The sequence below is a fragment of the Cryptomeria japonica genome, chromosome 11 (assembly GCF_030272615.1).
Source record: "Cryptomeria japonica chromosome 11, Sugi_1.0, whole genome shotgun sequence".
In the NCBI taxonomy this organism is placed as follows: Eukaryota; Viridiplantae; Streptophyta; class Pinopsida; order Cupressales; family Cupressaceae; genus Cryptomeria; species Cryptomeria japonica.
The window spans coordinates 71,156,345-71,165,820 of NC_081415.1; the positions used below are offsets into that span (position 1 = coordinate 71,156,345).

The 9,476-nt window shown below is 35.2% G+C and overlaps 1 non-coding gene across 1 annotated transcript; it reads left to right on the forward strand.

The window, feature by feature from the left end:
* Positions 1–2,050: 2,050 nt before the first annotated feature.
* TRNAV-AAC (transfer RNA valine (anticodon AAC)) lies at positions 2,051–2,122 on the forward strand. Its single transcript has one exon. It is a non-coding gene; the product is annotated as a tRNA-Val (tRNA).
* The last annotated feature ends 7,354 nt before the right edge of the window (positions 2,123–9,476 follow it).

Consider the following 9,476-nt stretch of genomic DNA (forward strand, 5'->3'; position numbering starts at 1 on the left):
CAGGTTTTATTGGATGTATTTTAATGTATATATCTGATTCAATCTAATACTTGTATTCTTGGAATTCTATGTGTTCTCAAATTGAATAACATTATACTATATATATTCCTTTGGAGAGGCATGTCCTTGAATAGACACGTCTCTCCTTTAATTATGATAATTTAACCAATATTGTAATGTTTCATCAATCAATTATTAATTTAGAATAGTATAATAGATTAATATTGAATATTAAATTTTATATGATTAATAATAATATAATAATATAACATAATAATATATTATTATTAATCAACATATATTATATGTATTCTAAATGATCATTCGACTCAAGCTACAAATATTAACACTCCCTCTTAGCTAGGGAGGATGATCAGACAAAATGTGTAGTGATCTCCCATGTCAACACTTATGGCCCTCACCATAGATACACAAAACATAATTAACACTCCCTCTTAGCTAGGTAAGATGAATGTAGACAATATATTCAAGCATCATAATTTAATAGATAGTGATCATTTTAGTCATTCATGAGAATCATACCATTTAATCATTTGGTATGTAGTATCACCTAAACACGTGATCTTGAAGTTCATCACATCAATCTTGCGATTGATAGGATATCACCTAAGCATGTGATATCAGTATTGCCTACATGCAATACTTAAGGATAATCATATGAGAAAGATTTAAATTCTCATCTTATCCAAGTTGTGGTATGTGCATTAACATTTCATATGAATGTTTTACCACAACACAATCATGGCTTCATCCATGATTCACCAGAGATCCACCATGATAACTGGTTTGGACATTATAAGATCATCACCTTATAATGTCTCCATACAAGTGTTCATTATCTTGAGAGATCGTCACCTCTTAGATATGAACCCAGGGGATAAAATCCAAAAATGTCCTGTCATGACAAAGAAGTTTACACATTAAACATGCAAATACAAATTGCAAAGCAAATTACCTTTCTATCATACCTAAACCTTTTCTAAAGTGATCAACCTTCACTCTGAAAGAGGTTTTTGGTCAGAATATCTGCAGTTTGATCTCCAAGGGAAAACCCCCCTACTCAAGGGAGAAGCACCTAGCATAAAATGTCTTTATATATCAAATATGTCTAGCAATAATGCAAGATACGGGCCCAATATATGTTGCTTCACTCCTTGAAGCAAATTTCACAAGAGCAAATCTAATTGGTTTTCTTTAGAGGATCGATCTTCTCTAACTAATATATAAACTACTCTTCACATAAATTGAATGGATCAGAGATTGAGTTTGCATCTTCTATATATATGAGGGAGGCACCCTTTCACAAGGGGTCGGTCCTCAATGACACCATTTGTCTCTTCACAAGGGTGACCACTACAACATCAACACTCCCTCTTAGCTAGGGAGGAATCCTTGTTAATAATATAGTCATGAAATAACATCCACCATGGCTACTCCTAGAGAGTGGAACATGATTCATCATGGTACTCAACATGATGATATCCATCATGGCTACTCCCATGTATGAGAATGCATATGAAGTATGAACACAAGTGCCCATCATAGAGTTGCTCAACGTGATGTTTTCATCTCATCATGACGTTCACCATGACTACTCCCAAAGGGTGGAACAGGGGCCTTCACCTCAAACTTCTCCCTCACAAAGAAGAGTGTATTAACAAGGGCTTGCTCCTCAAACTTATCTCTCACAGAGAAGAATGCATTAAGCATATTTTCATGATGGTGTGGCTCCCTCTGATACCATGTTGAGACATGGACCAGCTAGGACTTGAATCTAGGACCTTCCATACACTACTGGAGTGCTCTACCACTGAGCTACTAGCCCCTCTTGGACCAGTCCATCGTTAGTCCAGGTGTGGCTTATTTCCAACACCAACACCCCCCCTTAAGCTACACCTCTCGTGTGCTTGGGGCTCCTAGCCTGGACCTGGCTCTGATACCATGTTGAGACATGGACTAGTTAGGACTCGAACCTAGGACCTTCCATGCGTTGCTGGAGTGCTCTACCACTGAGCTACTGGTCCATCTTGGACTAGTAGCTCAGTGGTAGAGCACTCCATCAACGCATGGAAGGTCCTAGGTTCGAGTCCTAGCTGGTCCATGTCTCAACATAAAGGAAAACTACCTTTGAAATGTTTCAATTGTGATAAGATAGGACATATGGCTTCTAACTATCCTGACAAAGATTCTACTGAAAAGAGAGATTACTGAGATGATAGACAGAAAGATAATCATTACAGAGGATACCAAGACTTCAGAAGAAGAGATAGAAAGTCATGCTTAATAGCCGATGAGGAATCCAATGATGATAAATTAGATGAAACTGATACAGAGGAAGTAGTTTATGTGGTTATCAAAGATGGATCAGATGAAGAAAGGTATGAAGAAGAAGCCCTTATATCTCACATAAATACTAATGATTCTTGGATCATAGATAGTGGATGCTCACATCACATGATAGGTGATAAACACAAGTTTGTTATGTTTGAAGACTATGATGGAGGCTATGTTAGATTTGGTAATGATGCACCATGTCTGGTAAGAGGTAAAGGATCCATAACACTTTTTGATAATGCAAGATTCAATGATGCTTATTGGGTTGAAGGTTTGAAATACAATTTGTTGAGTGTGTCACAGCTAAACAATATAGGATACCGAATAGAATTTTAGACAGGAATTGTCAAAGTTTGTGACAAGCATGGAAAGTTAGCTGCTATCGGGACACAAACAAAAGGTAACACATTTCACCTTGACTCAACTCAGAATAAATTTTTGTATGCAAAGATAGATGATACCTGGTTATGGTATAAAAGGTTTTGTCATGTAAATTTTGATAATCTGATCAAAATAAGCAAGAAGCAACGAGTAAGAGGTCTACTGAGTCTTGAAAAACCTGAGAATGCTATGTGCCGAGGATGCCAGATGGGTAAAATGACAAGATAAAGCTTTACAAGTAAGTCTTACACTTCTAAGGGAATTTTAGATCTTGTGCACACTGATCTTTGTGGTCCTATGAAAGTTCAAAGTTATTATGGTGATAAACATTTCATATTATTTGTGGATGATTACTCAAGGATGATGTCAGTAATGATTTTAAAAGAAAAATCAGAAGGTTTTCAAATGTTTAAAAGGTACAAGGCAAGAGGGAAAATGAAACAGGAAGACAACTGAAATGTCTTAGATCAGATAGAGGAGGAGAGTTCACATCTGATGAGTTCAACTTATTCTGCAATGATCATGGTATAAAAAGATAGGTCTCTGCACTGAGAACTCCACAGCAAAATGGAATAGTTGAGAGAAGAAACAGATCTATTGTGGATTGTCCCAGAACCTTGATGATTGAAAAGAAAGTGCCACAAACATTTTGGAGAGAAGCAATAAGCATTGTAGTTTACACCCTGAACCGAGTACAACTAAAGAAAGGTACTTTGAAGACACCATATGAAATCTGGTATGACAAGAAACCTAATGTAAGTGCAAATGTGAAAATTGATGAATTTGCAGAAAGAAATGATGAAGGAAATTCCAAGGAACCAGAAGATTATGATTAATTTGTCTATGTTCAACTGACAAGTCCTACCAAGACAACTGCAGAAGGAAATGAAGAGAATATCCAATTACCGAGTGATGAAGAAGAACATACATAGCCTACGAAGCCTGTATTAGCCAAATATGTCAGAAGACATGATGCACCAAGTTAGATTATAGGAGATAAGGATGATCTAGTGATGACAAGGAACAAACTGAGACAGAACACATGTCTGATATCTGAATTTGAACTGAGAATAGTGAAAGAGGCATTTAACAGTGAAGATTGGATAAAAGTTATGACAGAAGAGATTGATCAGATCAAGAAGAATGACACATGGACACTGGTCCCAAGACCGAAGGACAAAAATGTAATCGGTACAAAATGGATTTTCAAAAACAAGCTGAATGAAAAAGGAGAGGTCATTTTAAATAAAGCAAGACTAGTTTGCAAAGGTTATGCCCAACAAGAAGGAATTGATTATGGTGAGAGTTTTGCACCTGTAGCAAGACTTGAAGGAGTAAGAACATTGTTGGCATATGCTGCTTACAATAATTTCAAGGTATATCAGATGGATGTCAAATCTGCATTTCTGAATGGTATATTAGAAGAAGAAGTTTTTATTGAACAACTTGAAGGATTTACTGAAGACAATAATAAAGATCAGGTATGTAAATTGAACAAAGCTTTATATGGTCTAAAACAAGCACCTAGAGCATGGTATGAAATATTGCACTCTTCTTATTTGATTAAGATTGTTTTTATAAGAACAAGTGAAAACAACAATATTTACATGAAGAATGAAGAAAATGGAATACTGATCTTAGCCATATTTGTTGATGATATTATATTTTGTGGGAATGACTCTCTATGCAAGAACTTTGGAAATGAAATGAGCAAAGAATTTGAGATGTCATTAATTGGTGAGATAAAGTATTTTATAGGTTTATAGATACTGCAAATGAAAAATGAGATTTTCATTACTCAATCCAAGTACATAAAGGAAATCTTGAAGAAATTTGGAATGGAGGATTCAAAACCAGTAAGTACTCCAATGACTACCAACTGTAAACTATTAAAGAATGATGAATCTGCATCTATTGATGAGACACTTTACCGGTCCATGATTGGAAAGTTGCAATATGTTGTTCATAGCAGGCAAGACATAGCACATGCAGTAGGTATAGTTGCAAGATTCTCTGCAGATCCTAAGGAAACACACATGACAGCAATCAAGAGAATTTTTAGATACTTGAAAGGCATTGAGGATTATGGCTTAGTATATCAGAATAGAAATGATTTTGATTTAAAATTTTATACTGATGTTGATTGGGTAGGCAAAATTGATGACAGGAAAAGCAAAAGTGGAGGAGCTTTTTTTTTAGGAGAAAGACTAGTGAGTTGTCTTAGCAAGAAACAAGGATGTGTTTAAAAGTCAACAACAGAAGCTGAATACATTGCTGAAGCATTGAATTGTACCAACATAGCATGGATCAAACAACTATTGGAAGGTATAAATGAGAAAGTTACCGAGCCAGTAACTATATTCTATGACAATACTAGTGCCATTAACATTTTAAAGAATCCTGTTATGCACTCTAAGACAAAGCACATCTCTATCAAATATCATTATCTTAGAGAAGAAGCTCAAGAGAAGAAAGTGGTGTTGGAGTATGTTAGCACAAAGGAACAAATAGCAGATATCTTCACCAAGCCACTGCTAAGGGACACTTTTGAGTATCTCAGAGGTAAGTTAGGGGTCCTACCCCTATCTTCTACTTGCTAACCAAGTTCAGTGAAAGCATCAATTCGATGACTCTACAAAATATCTTTTAGGAGTTGATGCTGATTTACACACTTTAGGATGTTTTCTAAAGGTGAACAGGAAACAATACAAGAAATAATACAGGGAACAGGAATTGAAGACATAAATGCTGTGACTGAGACTACGTTGACACATAACAACAGGAAATCACTTCATACAGGAAGAAATTATGTTTTAGTTATTTACTTTTTGGCATTTTTGTCAAAGGGGGAGAAGACATAAGAGAAGAGGAGAAGATTGAAGAAGAGGAGAAGACTAATTTATGTGGGAGAATTCTGATGACAGAAGGAGAGCATTTCAGCATTTCAGAATCTCATATCAATCCGAATCAATTAGGTCAAATCAATTGGTTTCGCCATCAATGCCAAAGGGGGAGATTGTTGGCATTTGGGATTATAACAAACAAGGGGAGATTGTTGGCATTTCAATAAGGATATTGAGAAGGTTGTTGATGATTATGGATATAACTGATTAAGGATGTTTACTATCTTAATATTATTATTTTGTCATTGATGTCAAGAAATTGATTTTCTAATTTAGTATGATGTTGCCATATCTTGAGAAGTATGATTTGATGAGTATAAAGATGTCAGTAAAAGACACAGAAAGATATGATGGATAAGGGGAGAAATAAGTTATTCAATGGGAAACTATTACCAAGTTAGACAATGATGAGATCATGATGATTAGATTGTTTTGATATCCTACATATGTTATTGATTGAAAGGTTAATACTATACTATGTTACCGAGCAAAGAACCTAGTCGGTAAACCCTAAGGAACCTAGTATATAAACCCTAAGGTTATCGCTATCGGTTAATGAAGGTAAAATGTCTATCGAGTGAAGTTTAGTATTTACCAAGTTGCAACCGAGTAATAACAGAATACATTAAATGATTACATGGATTATTTAATGAAGGAAGCTGATAAGCTGGCTATGATTAAATGATTGGTATGCCGTGAATGAAGTTTGTTAAAAAATCTATGGCAAAGGAAAATTGACAAGAAGATCTATAGCTCAAATTGAACTACAATACCCTAGCACAAGTTCCAAGAAATATATGCAAGTTCCAAGGCAGGGTAAAACGTTTTCAGATTGAAGGATATATTGAACCTGGTCAAAGTTTGAAGATCTGATGGCTATGATTGATTGTGGGAAATGTGATCAAGGAGATTAAGCGATTGGCGAATTGTTTATAAATAGGGAACTGTTGATAAACAATGTATGTGGGCAAGTGTATGCACAGGGATGCTACATAGTGATTATCGAGCACAAAAGCTTGAAGATCTGTTTTGAATAACAGAGTATAGAGCCCAGCAGATGGACAATGTTAGTTCTATGTCTATATTGTATTGAGCAAATAAGAATCTGCTTTAGCATTTTAGATGTGAAGTTGCAAATAGATTTTTATTACTGTTATTTAGTGAAGTGACAGAAAATCTCTTAACCGAGTGGACTTAACAGTCTTATTTGTAAAACCCTCTAGCAAGGTGACATTCTGATGGAGTGTTTGAAATCCTTTAGCAAGGTCACTTCTAACAAGGTGAAGATCCTAACAGATCTGAGGGAAATCCCTTAACCGGGTCACATCTAGCAATGTTTTTGTAATCTTTACCAAGATTTTCTTTTAACCAAGCATACTCTAGAAGAGTATATTTCTTAGTGGGTCTGAAATCCCACAGTGGTTTTTCCCTATTTGGGTTTCCACGTTAAATCTGGTGTTATGAGTGTTATGATGTTTATATGCTTTTGAGTTTGCATGTTTAGTAGTTTTGGTTACATTACTGAAGTGTATGTTATAGAGGTTGTATCTGATGTTTTTTTATGGAAGATTAAGTTTGTATGATTCACCCCCCCTCTCATCTTATTAGCTTGGCATCTATACTTACATTAAGTATCAGAACTATCACTTAGAATGGTCACTTAAATAGTGACTCTTTATGTGGAAGTGATATGACTCTATGGGTGCATTGGTTTCTTGATTTGCATGAGAGAAGCTTCAAAAAAAAAACCACGTCTCTATACAAAAAATATAATGTCTTAGTATACAATATACACTACTTGATGTAAATGCATATAAACAATAATGAAAATACTAATGATCTTACCTATACGACTCTCATCATGACACCAAGTAATCTGAAAGTACTCAATAAATTTTTTCTCTTCTTTTAATTCTTCCATGAGATTTTTAATTATATGAGTTGTGATGTTCTCACCATTGGGGTTGATTGTATACATGATCTCATCCAATCTATCGGACATTTTTGTTCCAACATCCTTATTCTTGACATACCTGGATTATAAAATATAATATTAAATTATAATATGTAAGGATGTTTCCATATATTTTAATTAAATATTAACTTACTTATACACATTATTCAACCATGCCCTACGCACATGCCAAATACATAAAAGCACCCGACAACAAAAGCATAATCTGCAACTCACATTATAAAGGTTCATAAATTGCATTCTAATCAAATTGATTGTTAAGCTAAAACTAATTTATTTTAATATTAGGAAAAATTTGTTTCTATAAACTGAATATTAAGAAATTACAATCTCATAAATATAAACTAAGGCTAGTAAATCCTGATTGCTTCAATCTCAACACTAGCATCATATGTCATGAATGCCTCGATATGCCATTCTTCCTTACACTAATTCCCTCTTTTGTAAACTTCTGTTAATCATTCATTTATGTCTTCAACTTTATTTCTTGAGGATATGGCCTATGCAATAGGTATACCAGCATCTTGTTCATCAAATACAAGCAAGGTATACAACTGGTACTACACATAAATATACCATTGATAAATTAATCTTCTAGATAAAATAAATGAATAACTAAATCAAGATCCAATAAGCCTTCTCCTTTAACAAAGTGTGGGAGTCTCTTGAGAGGGATAGAAACACATAAGTTCATCTCTTTAGCAGTATCATTTCTAATGGGTGTCTCTAGGCTAGCACTTGAAAAATATTTTCCTTCATTGGGAATGTCTTGGTCCTCTAGTTTGATGAGTGATTTCCATTTATTCTTTTTACCCATTCTGAATAATATTAAGATGGTTGGTGGCTCTCTATTTTATTTTAAAATGTAGGAACAACTATATTGGTATTATTATATATACAAGAAATGTCTTACTTGTTAGACACAATGTACCACTGAGAGGGGGGTGAATCAGTGGTTCTCAATATTTTCCCTTTAACTATCTTATGTGTGTATACTAGTTATCATCCTATTACCTAGTGGGTCTACTAGTAAGATAAATCAATACAATGCAATGCAAGCATACACAAGGGCACATCCCATAACACCAGTATGTACGAGGAAAACCCAAGATGGGAAAAACCTCGGTGAGCAATGTTGTTGGAGTCTACTACTCCAATCTAGCCTCAGAATGAAATCTGTTACAAATTTTAGGGCACCAACCCAAGGAGCTACAACCCTTGATTTAGGGTACCAACCCAAGGAGCACCAACCCCTGATTTAGGGAACCAACCCAAGGAGCACCAACCCCTACACCGAGCTACAACTCAGTGATCACATTGATAGCATCAAATACAAAAGTAGTTATACTGTTACAAGTTAATCTTGTAACCATTGCATATACTTCACTCTGTTGGTAAAACACCTTCTCTGGTAAACTAGTTCACCTCTCTCTGTTGCTGCTTTACAAGTTTACACTCTATTGGTTACCTTTCTCTGCATCTGCTTCATTAGATCTCTCCTTCACTGTGCTGCACTTCAGTACCCTTTGTTGTCTTCCTGTCGGCACAAGCACCTACCAGTTATCCTCTCTGATGCAATCTAGCTACTTTACCGGTTTCTCAAACTATACTAGTTGAACCCTCTATTAAACCCTATCACCAGTTTAATCTTCAATCACTCAATCATTGTTATCTTCTGCTATTTTCACTCCGAATGATCTAACTCTCTTATTCAATAGCTATACTATCTCCCATCTAGTGGCCCTTAACAATATCTTTGGCTTGCATATTTATAGCCCAATCTTCTTGCCAAAAGCCACATTCAAACTTGGCACCTTAGGGTTTTCTCCACTGATCACGAGGCACATCAAATCCAATCAAAT